At 38.9% G+C, this 12,891-nt stretch overlaps 1 protein-coding gene across 3 annotated transcripts in view; it reads right to left on the bottom strand.

Annotated features, from left to right (window-relative positions):
• The window catches only part of BACH2 (BTB domain and CNC homolog 2), a 356,461-nt gene that overhangs the window by 290,428 nt on the left and 53,142 nt on the right, over positions 1 to 12,891 (bottom strand). Inside the window, exon 3 of one of the 3 annotated variants that reach the window (XM_047101755.1) lies at positions 9,598 to 9,752. The exons of the other annotated variants lie outside the window; for them this stretch is intronic. The gene's annotated coding sequence lies outside the window, so the exon portion shown is untranslated. The remainder of the gene's footprint in view (positions 1 to 9,597; positions 9,753 to 12,891) is intronic. 3 annotated transcript variants of the gene reach the window in all.

The following is a 12,891-nucleotide window of genomic DNA, read 5'->3' as shown; positions in this document are numbered from 1 at the left end:
TGGTACTTTGTTATGGCAGCCCTTGCGAAAGAATACTGGTTCCACCCTTTTCACATTCTACATCAGTTCACCAGGAATCACCTTCACCTTGAGCATAATCAAGTCAAATTTAACCTCTTCAGGTCTCTCTTCTTGTCTGCCTTCACCTTGTGGCCCAGGTGGGTTCCCTAAGCACACACAGAGGCAGGTTTAACTCTAAGACAGTCAGGAGCTCTGTTAGTAGGTTGATGCAGACCTCTCTTAAAATTCTCATTAGCTAAAAAAGCATTAATATCACCTCTGTAAATAGAAAAACTGATTGCTAGAGTTGTTTTTATTTCCCCCCTGCTTATCATTTATCAGAAATGCCGATGAGAAATGAGATGAACATGTGGGCTGAGAAGGAAAGAGCAATGAAGACACAGATAATACATAAACCAGATTATCACTCCTGAAATAATCTAGAGGTAGACATATGATAAATCACACAATGTGGGGTTTTTTAATCCTAAAAATAAGCAAATGCAGGAGGCTGCATGTCAAGAGCTATAAAGCAACACTAACCAACACCTGTGTAGAGTTGCAAATGGTATTTCTGCTAAAATTCCAGGAGAACTTATCTCCTTTTGGGTTTTGAAAGTCAATTTCCACTATGCTTCTTTTTCCATCTTCACAATAGCTGCCAAAAGGTGTAAAGCCACACTTATGGCCTGTTTCTAGCAAGTCTAGAAATGGTCTTCTTGATATCTTTTATTAATTTCTAGCCTTTTTTCCCCCCACTTTTTGTCATCAGCCTAAATAGGGTGTATCTTTGGAATCAAATAATATTTCTTTGCCACAATGTGGGGTATTATTAAATACATAACCTTCATTAAGCCTCAAATATTTATGGGTGCTTTTCTTCCAGCGCATTTCTTTGATCTGTGAGATGGGAGATTTCACGCTTAAACAAAAATTTGTTTCAGTTCACGGAGAAGCTGAAACAATATCAATTTCTTGTTTTAATCACAATTTGAATTTAGAAGCTGAAATGGAGAAGAAAGCTATATACTAGGAAGCTGGACCATGATGAGCTGAGAAGCCACCTTTTGTGGGGGTGGGGGGAGAGACTTATACTCATGATACTGGCCAGCGCCCAGAAGACACAAAAATTCCCTGTGGTAAAATATTCCCTGGACTACCCCCCAATCCTTTTTTCCCACATGACTGTGTCACCACAGCAGATACACAGCCCTGGGTATAAGTCTTCAGCCTATCTGGATGGATCCTGCCTGCTTTCACAGGCTGCCTGCCCTACTCCACTCCCAGTAAAATCTACTTGACTATTTTTAGTGCTGGCCTGGAATTACATAGGTCTGGGTTTAAATTTTGTACCTTTTACTGGATGTGTGATCCTAAATAAGACATTAAGCTGAGTCTCAGGTGTCTCACCTGGAAGTTCGGGTGACAAAGAAAAGTACCTCTTGAGGTTTATGTGGGGATTAAATGTAGTAACACACATAAGGTCCTAAGTAAAATGTGTGGCATACCACAGTCTACACTCAATAAATATTAGCTGTCGTCATCGCCATCATCATCATCATCATCATCATCAGGCTAATGTGAGAAACCTCCCAGGATGATTTCATTTCTGTATGATCAGAGAGGGTGCTGGCCACAGCCCTGCAGGCCAGGTGGCAGGTACCACAGCAGAGCAGAGAGAGCGAACACTGGTCAATGGTCTGGTTTGGAATTATACCTCACTTCACACATAGCATTTACACGTTCAGAAACTGAGTAAAGAACCAGATTTATTAATTTAAAAAAAGGGGCACCTGGGTGGCTCAGCTGATTGAGCGTCTGACTCTTGACAGTGGCTCAGGTCGTGATCTTGTGGTCGTGGGCCTGAGCCCTGCGTTGGGGCACCGTGCTGAGCACCAAGCCTGCTTGGGATTCATTCTCTCGCGCGCGCGTGCACGCAAAATAAGTAAGCTTAAAAAAAAAAGCAGATTTAGAGTTTTCCTGTTAGTCTGAAGAGTCTGCCTTCTTCAGGCTTTTGCTGGTAGAGCGGCAGAATGAGAACCCTCTCTGGCTCCTTATGACCACTTTATCAGCGATGCCAGTGCCTCTGCACCAGGCTTTTCTGGGCTGTGAGGACTGGGGAGTTGATGAGGTAGTTACATTTCCTGGAAATACAGGCAGCAATTTCCTGTGGCTTCCTCTGTTTTTGATGTAGAGATGAACACACGTAAAAAATAAACACATCAAGGATCAGAGAGCTTCAATCAGTGGTAGCGCACATGCTGAAAATACTGTCATTTCCTCATAAACAGATTCAGAAGTGCAAAGTATAGGCCCTCTCCCAAGACCACACTCCCTGCTAAGGAGCTACACAGCAGGACTGCAAGGCAACAGGGAGAACACAGCTAACCTTCCATGGCTGTACGGTATCTATGACCTGCTGCTGGAGGTGATGAACGTTTCCATAAACTGAGACCCAAGTGAGCAAGAACCAAATTTTCCATGAAGGCCAATGTTTTGCATAAACCTTAGCCTGAAAAAGCTCTGGTCTAGTCACAGGGCTTCAGTAAAGATTTCTCTAGAATTTGGGGCCTGGTCAAAAAAAGCTCACCCTCTGAAGTGGAAAGTAGTAAAATTATTAGTGAATTTAACTGTTTACATAACTATTCCCCCCACCAAAAGAAACATTTAGAATTAAATAAAGCAATGCATACTACATTTGGGAAACAGCCAGGTTCATGGAACATGACCACAGTGTGTCCTTAGAACCAAAATGAAGCAAAGAAAGAGACACCTTGGTCAATGACATCAAAACCGGGTAAAGAAGTGACAGAAGGATGTGCAGTCGCCAAAAGGTTCATGCAAATCAAAGTGGACACAGAATGGTTAGGGAGGCAGGCAGTGTAGTTCCAAATTCCACCTGTGCCATTCACTAGCTGAGTGCCCTTGGGCAAGTTAGCTAACCTCTCTAAACTTCCGCTTCCTCACATGATTTCTGTTTGTCCATCACTGGCTCCACTTCCCATGTGAGGAGCTGCCACCCCACACCAACTGGGGCACCCATCACGGTAGCCAGTCACATGACACAAAGACAGCTCAGTTACAGGACACAGTTAAATCTCTTTTGCTCCAGTTAGTCTGTTGCTTGGACCCAAAAAAGTCTTGGTTAATACATCCTATTTGCAAGAGTTGCAACGAGAATTAAATTTTAAGTATCATAAAGCAAACACAAGAAATGCTGGCTGCTTGCCTAGAAAGGCGAGTCAGCCTAAGTGCTAGAGTCTGACCATACGAGTTCAAATTCCAGCTCCCTGCACAAGGTCCCTCCTGATGAACTGCTTAACATCTTTGTTCTCAGGTTTGTAGTCTGTAAAATGGGCTAATAATAGTACCTATATCATAGGGTTGTGAGGATCAAGTTTATGTAGAAAGCATTTAGAGCAGGTCCCGACACATGTAAACATTCAGTAAATCATAGTTATTATTATTACAAAGGTGGAGCTCTTCTGACAGCTGGTAAGGACTGTGTGAAAGTCACTGATCTAGAGAGGAATACCCTTCATTAGGAAAAGAATCATTCTTCTAGATAATCCTGCTTGATAGAAAAATACCTTATGGAAAATTAGAAAGAATTCAATTACTCATATGAGAACTTAGCAAGCTATAATATTTGGCCCCCTGAGTGGACCTACTGACCAAGAGGATGTGGCCTGTGCAAATGAACCCATGTCAGTTGCCTGATTTCCTTCTCTCTCGTTGTCACAGATTACAAGAACATCTCAGTTATGAATTAACCTGCCATAAATTTAATGATAAGTCAATTCTTACAAGTCACATCTCTCTAAATCAACTAATAAAACTGATCTTGGTCCCATGCTATCTCCCATGGCCATGTCCTTGTGAAGCCCACCCTGAACAACCAGCTAGCCTCACTCTTGTTTAAATCTGTATTAACTTCAGGTGGCTCAGTGGGTTGAGCTTCTGACTTCAGCTCCAGTCATGACCACACTGTTCATGGGTTCAAGCTCTACACCGGGCTTTGCGCTGACAGCGTGGAGCCTGCTTTGTATTCTCTGTCTCCCTCTCACTCTGCCCCTCCTCTGCTTATGCTCCCTCTCTCTCTCTCAAAAATAAATAAACATTAAAAAAAAAGTAAATCTGTATTAACTTCAACTCAAGCCTATTTTACATACTAATTAAATCCAGCTTCTCCTTCACCCATGCTTCCAATGTGATAAAATCACTAACTCACTTACTCCCCCACTCATTCATATAATAAACTATTATTGAGCACCAACTATACCTCAAATGCTAGACTGGAAGCTGGATACATAAACACAAACAGTCCTCAGGATTCTTAGAGTCTAGGGGCCCCTGAGTGGCTCAGCTGGTTAAGCGTCTGATTCTTGGTTTTGGCTCAGATCATGATCTCATGGTTTGTGAGTTTGAGCTCCACGTCAGGCTCTGTGCTGATGGTGCAGAACCTGCTTGGGATTCTCCCTCTCCCTCCCTCTTTGCCCCTCCCCCACTTGTGCTATCTCCATCTCTCTCAAAATAAATAAAATAAAGTAAAAAAAATAAAATAAAATAAAAAATGCTTAGAGTCTAGTGAGGAAGGTAAGTCAACTAAGTATCAGGACAGAGATGTACCTAAGGCATGAGGAGAGCTCAGGCCTGCAGGGTGAAACCCAAAAAAGAATTAATGCATTCATCACAAAGCATTTGAGAAACCAAAGGTTTGTCTAGAGTACAGAGGGAGTAAAGGGAGAAAGGGAGGAAACTGGAAAGATACCCAGGTCCTAGACCCTCTGGGATATTAGGTGCTTTGCAAAGGAATATGTTCTGCTAAGAAGAGAAGTCTTGGAAAGACTTTAAGCAAAGTCATGACAAGATTCAATTTTGCCTTTAGAAAGATCATTCTGGTTGGCCAGATGAACAAGGACACCATATGTGGAAACTGGGAGGCCAGTAAAGAGGTTACTGTGTTTCTCTGGAAGAGAAATGGCAAAGCCTGAATACAGAAGGAACAAAGAAGGGAGCAAGAAAGGAAGATTCTGGGATTTCACAAAATGGAAGAAACTGTAGTCCATGAAGCTATTCTATTTTAGCTCCACTGGACAGAATGGTGGATTTACCACTGATTAGCTACTTCTTGAAGGAATGGAGACTACAGATTAAGCCTGCAGACTACATAGGTTTGCACTACGTCAGCGACATTTGTGAAACTGCAAAACCATTCTCCATGACCCAGTGGTGCCAACGCCCTTATTCTAGGAGTCTAGGAGAACTTGAAAACACAGAAAAAGGGTGCTTTAGTTAAATATTCATTCCTGCTCCCCAAGCATTTAAAAGTTATTACGAGCAACCATGATTTAACAGGCTCAGAGACATCCGGCTTCTCTGTCATCCTTGTGAGCTAATTGAAATTCCCCCCATTGTCAGACCAAGTGTAATTTTATTTCCTTAGTACCTACTTCCTGCCACTTTACCTTCCAAAATGTTTCCCTTTGAATTTACCTAGATAAATGCCATGAGCCCTGCCTTAACATTAATACTCTCAGTGAGCATTCATTTTACATCACAAGAATAATATCTGACCACATCTGTTTATTTTGTGATGGTATAGGCCTTGAGAGAGGTGGGGAAATTCTCAAAACAAACCAACTGTTTCTCTTATATATTTTTTTTTAATTTTTTTTTCAACGTTTATTTATTTTTGGGACAGAGAGAGACAGAGCACGAACGGGGGAGGGGCAGAGAGAGAGGGAGACACAGAATCGGAAACAGGCTCCAGGCTCCGAGTCATCACCCCAGAGCCCGACGCGGGGCTCGAACTCACGGACCGCGAGATCGTGACCTGGCTGAAGTCGGACGCTTAACCGACTGCGCCACCCAGGCGCCCCTGTTTCTCTTATATTAAATACAAAATGCAATGGAATCCCCTTCTGTATCACTGGTTACATAGTAGTCAGCTTTTCTGAATGAACCTCTTGGGAAATACTGAGATCTCTACATAAATAAGTTATGATTTCCATTGTACATACCACATACAACCTTTGACAAGAAAGAAGAGTCACAAAGGGCGTTTATTAAATCCAGGTCAGAACTCCACCAGGGCAGACTCATGGCCTGGTGAATATCAAAGATAATGGTGGAAAAGGGACAAAGGAGAACATCAAACATTCCATGCAGGGTCTTGTAGGGACAGTCAAATGAATTTGAATTTTAAAGGGACACTGGTCATTCTAGAAATCAACATGTGCTGAATCCCACTATTCCAGATATAAATAGCAGAAAACATTTAGGAAGCAAGATCAATCCCTTTCTTAGAAATCAGAACTTACCTGGTTCCATTATTAGCTTAAGCTAAATTTATAAAATAATGGACTTGTCTCTTAGCCAAATATTTTCATGCATAATTTTGAAGCTATATTCTGTATGAATCTAAGGGAAATTTACAATAGTCTGAAATCCCCATTGAAAAAATATACATATTTGTCTCTCTGTATCTATCTGCCTATCTATCTACCTATCTATGCCATCTATGTCTCTGATGAAAAAGTATATTTAGTGAACTCCCTGAAACTCTTCAGAGAAAAATTATAGGAAGACACACACTGGCTAGACATATTTCAATAATGGTTACCATAGAAACAAATTGGTAGGTTTCTTTTTTGGAGTTGTGCCTTTGGATAAAATATTAAATTTTGTAGAGTAACTTGCATATACCTACAACAGCACAACTGTTGATGTCCACCTAATATTATATTTAAAAAAATTAAACTAGTTCTACCTTTAGACTAATGTCTATAAAGAAAAAATTCATTCTTAATAAGTTGATTTTTCAAAGTCTTTCTCTGCCTCTCCACTGTTTCATACTGGGAAAAAGCTATAGCGAGGGTGGTAAAGGCATAAAGACAGGAATCTAAGGAAACCAGGTTGGTCTTCCTTGTGAGACGCTCATGATAGCTTTCAAACCATTGGTGCTAATGTTCTCTAGGCCAACTAGACAACAACTCTGGTAAATTGCTTTTAATTAAACAGATCTTTGTATCTCATTTTTTTTACGATAAGATGGCTCTTTCCCATCATGTGAGAAATGATATGTTTCCTCCCTGAGGAAGTAAGAGTTGTAATACTGCCATATGTAGAGCTCGCCAGGTGTCTCCTTTTTATTTATACTTAATAATGTACTTGCTGGGAGCCTTAGAACCCTATAAAGCACACACTACACTTCCTATTTTAAAAATTAAGAAAATATATACATTGTAATATAAAGATCAGAATTGCAAAGTGTAACCACCACTTACTCAAATACTGTCTTTAAAGCATAAGAAACAGCAGGTTAGTTGCTGCACTAAATTGTTTTGACTGAAAGCCATGGGGTGTTTGCTGATCAATGCTGTAATGATACTTGGATTATAATCAATAGATAACCCAATATGTATGGGAGGTGCCAGGAACAAAGCTAACAATTGCTTAATCTGGGATCTAAGATGTCCATGAGTTACAAACCCAGTAATCTTTAAAATAACGGTTGGCGGATTCAGTTTTCTGTTAGCAGGGACTATCCTGGCATTAAATCAAGAAGCTCAATCCCTTTGAAACAATGAATTCAGCAACAATCCTGACTTCTAGACATAAGAAGTAAATCACATTAACATCTGAGAAGAGGCTATGAACTTTTTGTTTTGAAGGTCAACTAGGAAGGAAACAAGAGAAAGATCAACTGAAAATGTCATGAGTGAACCTGAGCCAGGTGTTGGCACTAGAATTACAGCAAGGTCCCGATGAGACATTAAAGGGACATAACGACTCTATATAATGATTTATAGTTCTCTTCTTGATTTAAAAACTACATATATGTATGGATGTACATATTTCAAAATCTGCAGATAAGCATATGTTTCTATCACTTTATATTACTAAGACATAAATCTTACCTATATGACTAAGAGATGGACCTTATCTTTATATGACTGAGAGATGATGGTTATCTGTGGTAGGATCAAATGACATGTTTGTTCCTACACACACACACACAAACACATATACACACATATACATATATCTGACAGTTAAAAATTAAAAAAAAAAAACCATCATTATTCAAGAAGTGGGATGACTAGAAAAACAAATACGTGAATCAGCCCCAGAGCAAACTTTTACTACTATTTCAGATTTGCTAAGTAAAATAAAGACATAAAAATTAATCTTACAAGTCACAGTATTCCTAACCTTAAAAAGTTCTACTTGGGGGCGCCTGGATGGCTCAGTCGGTTGAGCGTCCGACTTTGGCTCAGGTCATGATCTCACGGTCTGTGAGTTCAAGCCCCACGTCGGGCTCTGTGCTGACAGCTCAGAGCCTGGAGCCTGCTTCGGATTCTGTGTCTCCCTCTCTCTCTGCCCCTCCCCCACTCATGCTCTGTCTCTGTCTCTCTCTCTCTCTCTCTCTCTGTCAAAAATAAATAAACATTAAAAAAAAAAGTTCTATTTGTACTAGTTATACCCTAGGCCAAAAAGAAGTTTATTCAAAATATTTTGGAGTAAATGAAAAATATTATGCTTTTTAATACTATGATTTTTATCAAATATTAAAAAGTTTAAAACACACTAATCCTTTCAAAGTTTATTTTGCCTTCATAAAAAATGTAGATTATAAAATAATTCTCTGATCAATGAGTGTTTTATCCTTCAAGGAGGCAAACTAACTGAATCCAAAAATTTTAATTTAAATGATATGAATTTTAAATATAATTTATGTAACAATGAATTTTTCAAACATTCAGAAAATATTTTGTTCTGGTCTAGGATTAAATCCATAATATTTAGTTAGAATTTTTTAAATACTCTGCCTCTGTCTGCCTTACAAATTCTTATATTATAAAAACACACACACACACACTAAAGAAAAAGAACACAAGAAAAAGTAATCGTTCCCCACTGCCCACTATAATAGAACCTTACAAAAATCACAAATTAAGTGGATATGTAGTATGAAAGTCTTACATATTCACCACAAAATAAGAAAGCAAATTGACTTTCAAAACCATGGTCTATACAAAATCAACTCTTAATCGTCAGCATGCAGATTACCTGCTATGTGGATTAGTTGGAGTGAGCACTGACTACCACATCAGCTTTATCCTGCCAGGAACTAAGTCCCTATCTTTGGCATCACAAACATTTGCAGGCTACAGAAGACAACCAAATGTTAGTATTGCCTCCAGCCAAACATAATTAAGAAGCTAAATCTGCTAACTCCCACTACAATCATATAATGTTATTTCCAAAGGCAAATAGACATTACATTTGATATATATATATATCAAATATATATATATAATATATAAAATAATAATAAATTATATTAAATATATTACATATATTTATAAATATAAATAAATTATATTAAATATATTATATATTTATATATATTTATAATATATATTATAAATAAAAGTGGTAATAATGGATCACTTAATACTGGATTAAAAGTGCTAAGATGACACTTCTCAATGGCAGCTGCTGGTCTGTGCGGTGGTTTTACTGACCACAGTTAAAACCAACCAAGTCCCGCTGTTCGATCACTTAAAAGGCACCCTGACTGGGACCCACCTCTCCAAATGGCTCCCTATCCCACCTATCCCACAGCTGGTTGCGGGGACAGGTTAGGACAGAGACTCATACACATTCAAGTTCACCTAGTGATCAATTGCAGTCAGACTGTGTGGCTATGGATCTTCTCTCCTCTTGTGATCTCCTCTCTTCATCTGCAAAATGGGAATTGCTGTGAGGTTTAAAAGATATACAGAAATAAAGCATTTAGCACAATGCTAAAAGCATACTGGTTACCAGCCCCACCTTCACCTTCAGTTCCTGTCTGCTGTCAAAAGCCAGGTGGGACCCAGCTAAAGCTAAAGCTAGGGTGAAAGGAAAAGGGGGTATGATGTGGGCAGGAAGAAGAGAACTTGTCGCTCACAGGGTGGGCAGTTCTCCTGCTGTCTACCTGCCCCTCACGGCTGGAAATGTTTGTGTGCCACAGAGATTGCCAAACTCACTGTTTATTTTTTTAACCACCCACTACTAGCTACAGGTTGATGAGATAAAATGTAAGATAAATGAAAAAAAATTTAAAAACAACTAGAGATACAAGGGAGGGGAAGATTATTTAACCAAAGTTATACACAGGGGTTTTTTTGTTTTGTGTTTTGTTTTTGGTGGGTTTTTTGTTTGTTTTTGTTTTTTTGCTTTTGGATATGATTCTGTTGTATCTAACTACAAACTATTTTTAAACTTTACTTGGTAGTTTTATGAGTAGACTTTGTTTTTTTAGAGAAGTTTTACCTTCATAGAAAGATTGAGCAGAAAGGTACCCCTCTTGTAAGTTTCTCCTGTTATTAACATTGCATTAGTATGGTACTTTTGTTATAATTAATGAAACAATATTGACAAATTATTACTAACTAAAATGCACAGTTTACATTAGGGTTAACTCTTTGTATTACACAGTTCCACAGGCTGACAAATGCATACTGCCAACTATCCACCATTATATTATTATATTATTAATTATTATAATATTATACAGAATGGTGTCACTGCCCTAAAAATCCACTGTGTTCCACCTATCACCGTGCCCAAGACACCTGCTGTTCTTTTTATTTTCTTTATAGTTTTGCCTTTCCTGTAGTTGGAATCATACAGTATATATAGCCTTTTGGGGCTAGCTTCTTTCATTAACAATATGCATTTTAAGGTTCCTCCATGTCTTGATAGCTCATTGAATAATATTCCATTGTCTGGATGTGCCACAACTTAATCCATTCATCTACTGAAGGACACCTCTTAGTGTCCTTCCAGTTTTTGGCAATTATGAATAAAGTTGCTATAAACATTCATGTGCAGGTTTTTGTGTGGATGTAAGTTTTCCACTCATTTGGGGAAATATCTAGAAATGCAATTGTTGGACTGTATGGTAAGTCTATGTAAGAAACTGCCAAACTATTGTCTATAACATTTAAGTATCCATCTACCAAAGTGTATCTTATTCTATCTATATAATGTGACCTTGAAACACTCCTAGTTTCTTTTGTTTTATTTTGTTTTGTTTGTTGGGGTCGGGGTACTGTTTCAGTAATAAATGTCCTAGAACAGTGACCTAAGTGAAGGACAGTTAATTTTCAATTAATTTAATGATCAAACTTATAAGTAATTTGACTGAAAAGTTTGGGAGTTCCAGCCAGTGATTTTGGGCAAATTACTTGACTTCTGCAGCCTCAAAAAATGTAAGTAGTCATGAAGATTGTCCTTAAAATTCCTTATTAGTTATTAAATTTTATGCAATTCTTAAGAAGGCAATTACTATTTTTGTGAGGTCAATAATTCCATTTGACTTTTAAACTAATTTGTGTTGGTGTAATTTTCAATGAAACCATAACAAACTGTAGTTTAGACTTTGGAGAAAATGTTTAATGATCAAGATGGCAGAAACCACTTGGACAGTTGAGCTGTTGTTTTTGTTTCTGTTTTGGTTCTAGATCATACAAATTTTGTCCCATTAACAGAAGAAAACTGTACCTTTCCACTGGAGACATTTTCTGACTAGTATTATGGTCTGTACATGATGTTCATCCCTTATTTCTACACCTACCCTAGTATTATACAGTAATTACTGTGTCCTCTTGCCCACAATTTTTTTTAAAGTTTTTAAATTTATTTTTTTTTAATTTTTTTTTTCAACGTTTATTTATTTTTGGGACAGAGAGAGACAGAGCATGAACGGGCGAGGGGCAGAGAGAGAGGGAGACACAGAATCGGAAACAGGCTCCAGGCTCTGAGCCATCAGCCCAGAGCCCGACGCGGGGCTCGAACTCACGGACCGCGAGATCGTGACCTGGCTGAAGTCGGACGCTTAACCGACTGCGCCACCCAGGCGCCCCTAAATTTATTTTTGACACACAGAGAACAGAGAGGGGCAGAGGGAAGGGGAGAGAGAGAATCCCAAGTAGGCTCTGTGCTGTCAGCACATAAACCCTTAAGATCATAACCTGAGCCGAAGTCCAGAGTTGGATGTTCAATGGACTGAGCCACGCAGACACCCCTTAGTTTGGTCATTAACAGATTTACAACTGAAACAGTGCCCCACCCCCAACAAACAAAATAAACAAACAAAAAAACACCTCTAGAAATCATTTACCTATAATGTAGTAAAATGTCACTGAATTGAAATAACTGAAGAACTCAATCAGTTACAGGACATTTAAAAAGAAATACCATTTTATTACTTTCATGTAACTATAGTAACAGCTAACATTTTCTAAATACTTACTATGCACCAGATGCTATTCTAAGATCTTCACATATAACTTTTCTATTAGCTTACAACATAACCCCATAAGGTAATTAATATTATTGCTTCCATTTTCCAGAATCAGAAACTCACAGTCTAAAAAGTCAAGCAGTGGTACTGCTGTGATTTCTCCCATATTCCTCTCAGGAACTGTAGCCCTGACCCTGAGCCCCTGGATAATGGCTGGTCCGAAATTCTTGTGGATAGACGCTGCTGCCTACTTGGACAGACCAGTATATGGCTTCTGGGTTCTCCATGTGTTTATACTGTCACCCCTCCCACACACACACACATACACATGTACACACATACACACATAAAAACATGTCCATGTATGTGCTCTAGCTTGTGCCTCACAAATGCTGCCTGTGCTATAGGGACCACTGTCTGGTACATCCCATGTTCACCTGATGCATTTGATTCCTCCACAGAAGCTGTTCCTATCTCCTCTGAGCCCTCATCTACTCTCATAGGTCTTTCCAGCTCCAGGTAATCTCCCTTAATCTGCTGAAATTAAACAAGCAACACCATGAAGGATAAAACAATGCCTAATAGAGTAG

This window comes from Lynx rufus, unplaced genomic scaffold, assembly GCF_022079265.1.
Source record: "Lynx rufus isolate CCGP_SWC_20201006 ecotype Redwood Valley unplaced genomic scaffold, mLynRuf1.p SCAF_6, whole genome shotgun sequence".
NCBI lineage: Eukaryota > Metazoa > Chordata > Mammalia > Carnivora > Felidae > Lynx > Lynx rufus.
The sequence above is the reverse complement of the archived record's forward strand: the minus strand, read 5'-3'. Positions and strand labels throughout refer to the sequence as shown.